Raw genomic sequence first — 11592 nt, 5'->3', positions numbered from 1 at the left:
GACACCTCAGTAATCCAACACACCATTCCCTTAAAACCAAACCAAAAGCCCTTCAAACAAAAATTGAGGAGAATCAATCCTATGCTTCTTCCTTTGATTGAAAAGGAAGTGAAAAGAATGTTTGAAGCAGGCATAATAGCTCACATCAGATTTTCTGAATGGGTATCCAATCTTGTTCCCACAAGAAAAAAGATAGGTGAGATTAGGCTATGTGTAGACCTAAGAAATTTAAACCAAGTCTCCCTAAAAGACCACTACCCATTACCCAAAATGGATCATATTCTGCAGAGAGTAGTGGGGTCATCTAGAATCTCTTTGCTAGATGGCTTTTCAGGTTTCAATCAAATACTGGTTCACCCGGATGACCAAGACAAGACAGCCTTTACCACACCGTGGGGAACATTTAAGTATGTAAAGATGCCTTTCAGACTTAAAAACGCTGGTGCCACCTTTCAAAGGGCAATGGATATCGCATTTGCCAAAGAAATACATGATTTCCTAGTTGTCTACCTTGATGACTTAACCCCCTTCTCCAAATCTGATCAAGAGCACCTAAAACATTTGAGGCAAATATTCATGACATGTAGGAAATATGGCATTTCCTTGAACCCCAAGAAGTCCCTCTTCGGCCTTGAAGAAGGCAAACTTCTTGGCCATATCATATCAAAAGATGGGATTAGAATTGATCCTGAAAGAATCCAAGCTATCCTCCAAATCCCATATCCAAGGAACATAAAAGAGTTGCAAGAATTCCTTGGAAAAATCAACTTCCTGAGGAGATTTATTCCAAATCTAGCTGAACTGATACGATTGCTAAGCAACATGTTAAAAAAGGATGCCAAGGTAAAATGGTCTCTCGAGACCAAGCAAGCCTTTGAGGGCATAAAATCTACCTTAACCCAAGCCCTTGTCCTCACAAGTCCACAGTTTGATAGGGACTTTATCATATTTTCTTTTGCATTTGATCACACCATAGCTATCGTCCTTTTGCAAAAGGATGATTAGGGAAATGAAAAGCCAATTGCATTTTTCAACCGAGCCTTAAGAGATGCCCCTTTGAACTACCAAATCATGGAAAAGAAGGCCTATGCACTTGTTAAGGCCATCAAGGATTTCTGAATTTACATTTTATATTCACATGTGATTGCCTATGTCCCAAATGCTGTTGTAAAAGACATAGTAACCCAAGAGGGGTTAGAGGGCAAAAGAGGCAAGTGGATTGCCAATATCCTTGAGTATGACATAGAAATAAAACCAACTAAGCTGATAAAGGGACAAGGTTTAGCCAAACTGATGTCTAAAACAAACTTCCAAGCCTTAGACATTAACCAATTGGACAATGAACAGGAGCTGGCGACTCCACAGATCAGTGAAACCTTTTTGCAATCCCCATGGTATGTTGATATATGCTTTGTACTGTTAAACCTGTTTGCTCCCCCAGGATTGTCCAGAACCAAGAAAAGATTTTTGAAAATGAAGGCTTTAAAGTTTTGTGTCGTAGATGGTGCATTATTTTGGAGAAATCATGAAGGCATATTGCTTAACTGTTTAACCATGAATGAAACTAACAATGTCATGAAAGAATTCCATGCAGGTGACTGTGGAGGACATATATATTGGAAGTCCACTGCTGATAAAATTTTAAGGGCTGGTTTCTATTGGCCCTCTCTTTTTGTAGATGTAAAGAAATTTGCCATTTCATGTCACAAATGCCAAATCTTTGAGGGCAAAAGAAAGTTGTTGCCCCTGCCCCTTAAACCCATCTCAATTGAAAAGCCTTTTCAACGATGGGGTCTTGACTTCATTGGAGAAATCCATCCCTCCTCCTCAAGCCAGCACAAGTGGATTCTAATAGCCACCGACTATTTCACTAAGTGGGTTGAAGCCATCCCATGCAGGAAAGCCAATGACACCATCATTATCCAATTCCTTGAGTGCAATATCCTTTCTAGATTTGGCTGCCCTGAGAAGATCATTACTGACAATGCCGTTGCTTTCAAATCCAAAAAGATGATCAAATTTTGCCATAAATTTCATATTACCTTGGGCCACTCTACGGCCTATTACCCTCAAGGTAATGGCTTGGCCGAATCCTCAAATAAAAGTCTCATTAATATTATCAAGAAGATCTTAGAAGAAAACAAGAAGAACTGGCATAAAAAGCTCACAAATGCCCTATGGGCAGACAGACTTTCAACCAAGAAATCCATTGGGATGAGCCCTTATGAGCTAGTATATGGCATGGAGGCCAGATTTCCTTCATCTTTGGGCATCCCTACTATCAAACTGTTACAGGAGATTCAGGCTGAACCAAATGACATTCAACGAAGAATCAATCAGACCATCCATCTTCAGCAAACCAGAGAGCAAGTCTATGACAGAGCTCAAATATTGCAAGAAAAGCTCAAAAAGATGTTTGATAAGAGAGCTAAGGCTGAGGATTTCTACATTGGCGACAAAGTTCTAAGGTGGGATTCACGAAGAGAAGACAAGGGAAAACATGCAAAGTTTGATTTTTTATGGAAAGGGCCATTCGTTATTTCTGTTGTTCAGGGAAATAACACATATTTTCTCAAATCTGTAGAGGGCAGCACTGCTGAAGAAGGCCCTGTTAATGGCCGAATGTTAAAACATTACCATGATCCCTTTTAAAGGGACACAATGCAGCTTTGTACATATTGCTTGGTACATTGATATTTGTATATATCAGCACTTTGTTTTTATTTTTTGTATAAGCAGTTCGATTGTTAGAGAAGCAACAACAAAGTTTGTAAAGACACAGCCAATGCCAGTATTCCATTTTTAAAGCTCTATCTCTGCATTAATCTCAGCAAGACAGCAAGAGTAGCACTGTCATATCACAGAAATTCATGGTAAAAGCAAAACAGTGTGCAGCTTACAGTCTTTAGTCAAACAGTATCAATAGGAGAGGAGCAATCTTTTAGCAACTGTTTCTAGACCAGAGCCAAAAGAAACACATCAGTTTTGATCTACATTTTTCAAAGGCACAATGCTCAAGCAATATTGCACATAATATCAAGCACGCAGAAGAAAGCAGGCAGTGCTATGTATTTCACATTATTTCAGTTAAGGAGAGGGCTGCTCATATTTCAAAATTTCACACTTCTAGCAGCCAATACAAAGAAAAGTTTCAGTCTACAGCAACCATAGAAGATCAAGGCAGTCTGACCTGCTGTTCTTGGCTTTTCACAAGGAAAAATCCATCCCCAAGTGGAGCCACTGTTAGCCTCCTGTTGCAACAGGTGTTCATCTTTCATGATTGACATTTTTCATGCCAAATATGTCATACTTTGCATACTGCAATGCTCCATATTTCCTAAAAAGGCCAAAGAAGAGGCCATGAGAGTGTGCCAATCTAAATGCCACTGCTGTATTCCAATTTTGATGACTTAACCATTTTTGAAGAATGTTTTGTAAAAGGGAAGGCCAAACAGCTTAATCTTGGTTTCCCTAGGTTTCAATTTCTTGCTTTAGAAATAGAGAATGAATATCTGTCCAAACAGCTTAATCTTGGCAGATTTGTAGATAGGTAGAGAATCAAAAGGAGCCCAACTGCTTAATCTGGGCCCTTGGCAGAAATAAGTGTAGATTTAGATAGGAGGGCAGTCAAAAGAAAAATTGTAAATCAGGGTTTGCAAGTCTAAGTGCACCCAAGAAGAAAAAATGCTAGGTAAGTAGGCTGGGTAGGTAGTTTTTGAGGTTGCAGAATGTTGATATGTGATCAATTTTGTGTTTCAAAGTGATATTTTACTTCAGATCACAATGTAAGGCAGTTTTTATTTGGAGGTGCTCAAGCTGGATACCTCTAACTCCCCTTCTTCTTATTTCCCAAATCACTCACTAATTTCTCTAAAGAGGTCAAGACCTGCTTGATTCCTCTTTGTTTCATCATTTTCCATATCATTTTCCTGGTGAAGATCTACTTCACTCAAGGATTTCCATTCTTCCTCTATGAGTCACTTTTCCCCATTTGATAGCCTAAGATCCACATACTTAGCGCCTTCTTTTCATTTCCATATTAACTACTAACTCTATTATTTAGCTCCTTCAATCATTTCCCTTCCCCTACTATGTAAAAATATATAAATCCCAAAAAAATTAAATAAATCCTCCCCATGGCACTATAGCCATATTCTTCTAAGTCCGGGAGGTAGTAGTCCATCTGGGGCTCCTACTAACCCATCCGTGTCCTAACTGGAGTTAGCCTGGCACCTGGTCATGCTAACAACCATTCCTTTTTAATCCTAACCCTATAAAACCCACTTTCCGCCCTTATCCTAAAGCTATGTTCATCAAACCTTTAACCCCCACCGGTGCATAACATGTTCACCCACAAAACCAAAGTTCAAACCCCCTGCCACGCTATATTAAGATTTGAATATTCGCGCGGGCCCCCAGCTTTAACCTTCTGTCGCCCTGTCTGTCCCGCCAACTATCTGATCCGCCCGCGCCACAGATCAACGGTGGGCGGGTCTTTCCATATGCCGATCTACCGATGGTTAGCACCCGGGAGATCGGCGGTTTTGCCGTCGTACTCCCGCCACGCATCGCCCTCCCGGCTGTGGCGGAGCCCCCTCCTCCGAAACCACTTTTGCTATAAGGCGGTGCGCCCGAAACCGTAAACCGCCTTCCCCCCTCCTGTGTCAGCACCACGTCAATGCTGACATCACCATCCCACGTCGGCCCCCTGCCACCGTGTCATTGCCATGTAGCTGCCACTGTACTACCATGTCACCTCCTCCTCCGTACCGCCATGTCACCCAGCCGTACTGCTGACGTCATCAGCTGACGTCACCCTGCCACGTCACCACCGTACTGGGACCCACCGCTGACGTCACCGTCAAAAAGTGCGAAAGGCGCAAATCGCAGCCTAGGAATCCCGGAATCAGAATCTGAGGTAGTTTTTCATGCGCGATTAGCGCCTAGTGCTAATCGCGCATGGCTACGGGAAATAGGCCAAAGTGGAAAGCCCCTTCATGACTCGGCCTCTAGCATGCCTGAAAGGCGCAAAATGACCAGATTTTCTTCGCGAAGCATTCAGAAAGGGGTGAACAAAATTTTTAAAGCAACAGAGGGCCGAACAGCTGCCATAAAGGTCGATGGGACAGTCTAAAGCACTCAGAAGACATTAAAGAGGCCAGGTTCAGCGCCAAAGAGTATCAGGAAGCAGCAAAGAGTATCAGTTCAGCAACATCAAAGCAAGTGAAAATTAAAAGCCTTCATCGAAGTCAGCAGAGCAATTAAGGCCATTTAAAAACTTATCTGGTCGGGATTAGTGCACATTAATGCCACCAAACAGCAGCAGAACCAAGTTAGAGGTGGAGGTAAAAGACAAATCACAATTATTACAGAAAGACTGCACCAAGCCACCCAGGACAGACATTAACTCAGTTTGATACAGCTGCCCTCAGCGCAGCTCAAAGATATTTTCATGCATTTATTTCTGGATAAGATTAGGTTAAAGTAATCATTTTCTTTTGGACCTATTTAGGTCGGCTGTAATAGATTAATTCTGGATAATTTTCCCCATTTATACGACCCTCTGCATTGTTAAGGGGGTTGGTTGGTTGATAATCTTCATTAGAGACTCGCATTGTATCTGAGATGTTTTACTTAATCAAAAATTGTTGAAAAGCTTTGGAGGACAGACTGTCTGCTCTGTGTCTAATGGTTTGAAGAAGTGAATGTGGAATTCTTGTGTTGTAGTATGAATCAATAAGTGTTCCTTACCTCTGTTATTTCAATTTCACATATGCTCAAGTCACTGAACAAAGGATTGGTTTAGAATTTTCTTAACTGCACTCTATGCTCAGTTTTTGTGGCTTCTTAATGTTTTTCCTCTTGATTTAGGCATAAATATGAATTCTGTTATGGCTCATGTTTGATCTATTTCACATATAAATGACTGTTATCTAGGAATTCTTAACCGCTCCTAGATAGGGCTCACTTATCCTCTTTCTGCTAACCTAAATGAGAGATTCTTAATTGCCCCTCATTCCTTAGCCTTTAATCCATCTCTTTTACCTTGAACGATTGTTTCATATGCAATTGTCTCGCTCCATAATTCCTTCTTATGACCAAGAAAACACACCAGCAGTCCTACTCCTTAACTCCATGCCCAATGGTTCTAAAAATTTCATGCTGTCCCTGCCTCTTTACTTGAAAGCATCATCCTTCCCACCAAAAATCAAAACAAAACCCCTTGAACTCAATAACTAGCCTAAAACCATATCAACAAAGCTAAATCAGAAAGAGAGAGCCCTCTTTGATTACAGGTGGGCTAGAACCTGCAGTCCAAAGATTGGTCTGTGGTTACCTCGGTTGTATCCTTTTGAGCTGACCAAAAGGACAACCTGAGTGATAACACGTCCAATTCATTACATGCCCACGCTTGCTACTATGTTTGGCTTTAACTGTTAAACTCCAAGAGCTTCTAACTCATCCATTTGTTAGCCCAAAGGCTTTATTAAAAATTCTACCAAAAATAGTTTTTGACTCATATATTCATGTGAACACATTAAGTTGTCGACTCAAACATTCAAGGCCTTCGGTTATGGCCCTAAATATTTTATTGAAATCCCAAACTATTTAATCCACAGTGCTTCTATTTTTAGCTCAGCAACCCTCTTTTATTTAGCCCACAAGCTTTATAATATCTCGTCATTGCAAAAAATCCCCAAATATAAAACTTTGTGGCCCTTTTATATTTCATTAAAAATGTTGCCAATTCTACCGAATTTTGGTCTTTAGCTCCTTTTTCTTGGAACCTTAGCCTATTGTCCACCATAAGACCTAGTGTTGTGACCACTAGCTTGTTCCTTTAGGCACTTAACTGCTTTAAGACCTTTGTGGGCTTATTTCCCTTTGTAAAATCTCTTCACCCTTGGTCTTCTTTTGTTGATCATAGAACCACATTCCTGACGCTCTTTACATGATGCACTAATCCCAACGCTTCTAATTTTTTCACCATAAAAAAATCCTCTGGGCTCATACCTATGGGATGAGCTGTCTTGTGGGGTCTGCCCACGACTACTAAGAGCCAATCACCATGTAACTGGGTTGAGTTAGATCTGACACCGCCTACATCATACCAATGCCTAGTCATCTCGTTGATCTTCCATTGCGTCGCTCTAAGACCTTCCAGGGTCCTGGAAGTGGGGTGACACCATGATGACATCAACGATGCTACATGTCAAATCGTGATTGGTAACACGTGTCCTCTAGAAATGGGTCATTCAATTACACAAAAACACTGAACTTGCCTACCACATGTCACGCTCCCATTGGGTGTGATGATGTCATCATTCCTTGTCATCTGGGATAATAATATGTTTCCATGTGCCTCACTATCAGAGAGGAGAAAGAAGTGTCCTGAGGCTAGTTTTTCACTACATTTTGTTTATGAATTGTTAGAGACTCCAGACTTTTTCCTTTGTTCTGCTCAAATTTCCTCTAGGTAGACACTCCCTTTGCATGTTTCTTTGTTATCTCTCTGGGCTTACTTCTATGGATTTCGTTATCAATGTGGGGGACTCGTGCTTGATTCTCTACCTATCAATTATACTAAGCCACTATCAGGGCCACGAATTCCTACTTAACTCCTTAAGGTTCTATTTTATAATTTACAGGATTCACCTGTGGGGGTAACTACTGTGGGCTTACCTGTAGTATGGGCTCTTCCTACACCAATAGAAATCCTCTTTGTTGTGTTGGTTCTCCCATGTATTCCTACCTATTTCATCTTAGTGCTTTATCTTTTTGTGCCCTATGAAAACCTTCGGGGTACATCCACTGGGGTATTACCACCGGGTGGGCTCCTCCTACGACCAATGAAAAATGTTCTTGCTACCTCGTTGTTCATCCATGTATGCTTGTATCTCTATATGGTTCCTCCACTATCCTTTCTGATGTGTTTAACTACTCTTCCAAACTTAACACAATGTCAAAGGGTCTCCAAGCCTTTTATCTCTCTTAAAATTTGACTTAGGGTCATACAACTTTCACTGGCTCTTTCTCACAAACCAGGAGGTTATTTTCAAACTTCTACACACCACTTGAAAGTTCTTTCAAATCTCTTCCTATCTAGGTGAGTTTCATCTGCAGCTGACATGATATACTACTTTAGAGAGGGCTCCAAATTGTCTACACCATTCTCTTCATCCATGATGATCTTCATCCTTCTTGTAACTGATCCTAAACACTTATATCATCCTTTGTGATCTTATGACAATTTCACACAATGACAACACCATCATCAATTCTTTGCAATTGTCATGCTTTTCCTTTGTCATCAATATTTTCCTTTTCCATCAATGAAAACATATTTCCAACAGTAAGGAATCCTTAAAGGAGCAAGGAGCCACTTGAAGCACTAAGAGATGACTTGTAGAAATGGAGTTATTAATTTTTGAATGTTTTGTGTGAGTGAATTTGTGTCGAGGTCAATTCATCCTAGTATAAGGTTCCCTTCTTGATAGGTTGGATGTCACCCTAAAACAATGTATAAAAAGAGGATAGGAGGAGCCTCATTCCTCATCAACCCAATTGAAAGCATCATATGTGAGAGCATATGAAGTTGGGGAAACTTCAACTCAGGAAAGAGGACAAGAGTGTGGATTTTTTGGGAATATTTTGTATCCATTGCAGGTCTAAGGAGTGGAGGAGGCTATCCGCATGAGATAATTTCAATTTTGGGCATAAGATTGAGTGGAACTCTTCTACGATCAATAATGAAGGTTATAATACTATTTCAAATAGGATGAATAGTTGTTTGAGGAGCTATATTAGGGCTAGAACAACAACAAAAAGTGGTCACAAGTACCTAGAAAAATAACATTATTTGGGAAGAACTTGTAGGATAAAGAGAAAAGAATTTTAAGGATTGGTTAAGGGATGTTCTGGTGCCCAAACCAGGTCAAAAAATATTCAAGACAGAAGTGCTCAAGCCATGTTTCATATAGTAGGAAGAGGGTGCCCTTATTTAGAAGTAAGTTCTTTCTAAGTTGATGGTTTGTTAGGTGGTTGACAATCCATCTTGGACATAAATTGAAGGTCATCCTAAGGCTATAAGGAGGTAAGAAAGTGGATGATATTAGTATCCCTAGATCATTTGAAAATAAGGACTTTGGTAGTTTTAAGAAGGGTGAAAAATTGTGTAATATCATGATTGATCCTTGAAGGCCAAAGGAAGGAGGTCAAGGAGAGAATATTACATCAGCCCTAGATTGTTGGACAGAGAAGGACTTCTACAATAGAAGTGGGAAACCCTCCGTGCCCTAAGTGTGTCTTCATCAATAACATAAGAAGGAACTAGTGGGAAGAATTCCCTAAGAGTTGTGTCCTTGAAGGAACAAGGAGAAACTAGCGGGAAAGATGTTACAAAGGCACTAAGGAGTAGCAGTGGGTAGTTGAGAGTTGTTTACAAATGGAGGTGTGAACAACTTGATAGGAAACTTGATGTGTTGATGCATTGAAGGACTAAATATTAGATAGAGAGTAAATTGGATTCGTGTTCGGTGAACTAATGGATTTGGTTCATTGATAGAGGTAGGTTGGATTTGTTGCAGATAGGGGTCGAAGGATCGGGTAGATGTGTTCAGGATATGTGGACTGAAAGGGTTGTGTGTGGCCACCATAAGCAATTAGGTCAAGTTGTATCTTTTCAAGGGTATATTAGTTATCAAAAGGACTGAAACGAAACCCTAGTTGTATTTTCTTGTATCAGTAGATGTATGAGGGCCATTATCCTTAGTACAAAATCCCTAGAAAATTATATTATCAATTTGTTAATATAATATTGGGTGGTTAAAATTTGTAAAAAGATGTCTATATTGTACATTAGTAGATTTAGTGTTGTATATTGTTCCACTGTGCAAAGTAGTTTGTTGTGATACTTGGATTAGTATCGTCAGTGATTATAAGATTATAACCTAGACTCCAGTATCCTAGAATAACAACAATATGATGTTGATATGTTCTAATATGTATCATTTATTTATGCTGATGAATGGATTAGGTAATAACATGTTCACATTAATGGTTAATTTCCATACAGAGAGGTTGTATGTGTATTTTCCCTTTTTATGAACTTTTGTAAATGCGTTTCTAACCTTTATGCAAAGGCCAAGAAGGATGAGAAGAAAATTGGGGATATTTGGATTAATGTTCCCTTGGGACTGGTCGAGTCTAAATATGGTAAATAGAACATAATGGAGGCATGAATTCCATGTTTGAGAGCCAACGAGCTCTACTGTTAGGCTACCATTATGGTACAAGAGAGAGAAATTACTAAGTGTAATGGGTCACTTAATGGGAATCATTAATGTCACTTGACACCCAGATTCACATCATGCCATGAGCCCTTCATGGGTGGAAAATCATTGTAAGAAGCAAGGTGACAAAGAAATCAAGATAAAAGGTATTTTTGTCACTAGACATGAAGGTTTCTTTTTCATGTCATGGCCTTGGTTGGAAGTATTCTCCTTACCTTGGCACGATTACATTGAGACTTTGAAGGAAGATGGATCTATGGTGAAACTTAGAATTAGTTATAGCGGCAAAGTGTTGTCTTGCACGAGGATCTGAGGCCCTAGTGGGACCCAGGACAGAGTCTAGGTGGAAGTATGACATGGATGGGATTCTAATGTGGCATACGGATAACATGATACATGGCAGGCATAGATGACCTTTTTGGAGGGACATGTGGCTTGATTTCAGATGAAACATGGCACCCTTGGAGTAGGCTATGTGGCATATTGATTTCATCATGACATTAGCAAGACATTATGGCACTCGTGATGTAGAGTATGGAGCTGATGTGGCATGGGATGTCATGCAACAGAGTTTTTTGGTGCCACCGGATATGGGTACATCATGGTGCTGACAGGGTAGTACACATGTTTGGAAGCCATGTCATCCCAATTGTGGGTTCTCAAAGGAGTTTGTATCACAATTTTTTACTAGAGCATGATTAAGGGAAGACATGAGGTAAGAATGTTCTCGTCTCCTAGTGTGAAGAATTATTGTCATTTCACAGAGGTGTAAGTGCATCATCAGAAATGGACCACAAACATCATGAGGCACGAGATGGAAATTTATCCTCGTCTCTGGAGGGAGAATAGTCCGTCACACTGTGGATGCCCAGGAGTTGTAAACCCTTAGTAGGAAAGCATGGCATGAAGGCGTGGTGGCATAGTGATGTGCCAAGTGCTGCGATGGATCCACATAACACTAATACCCCACGTGGGCACCACATAAGTTAGAGCCTTGCTGATGTGTCAAGGGGTATATGGGAAAAAACTTTAAACGTGCACAAATCTTGATGTATGTATCATATTTTGATAAAATTTATATTTCCATAAATGTCTCAATGAGTTGAATGCAATGGTGTAAACCAAAGTTAATTCCACTAAAATTAAGGAAAGAGGAAATTGTGTAACCATGTTTTCATAACCAAACCATTGAGATCAAGTTAGGGAAATTAACACCACCCATTCAACTTAGAGACTCCAAAGGGGTAGGAGTAAAGCATTACACATACAACCTTACAAATTCAAGGGTCCCAAGAGAATA

This window comes from Pinus tabuliformis, chromosome 4_2, assembly GCF_031772625.1.
Source record: "Pinus tabuliformis cultivar Carrire ecotype Pingquan chromosome 4_2, CPIR1, whole genome shotgun sequence".
Lineage (NCBI taxonomy): Eukaryota > Viridiplantae > Streptophyta > Pinopsida > Pinales > Pinaceae > Pinus > Pinus tabuliformis.
The sequence above is the reverse complement of the archived record's forward strand: the minus strand, read 5'-3'. Positions refer to the sequence as shown.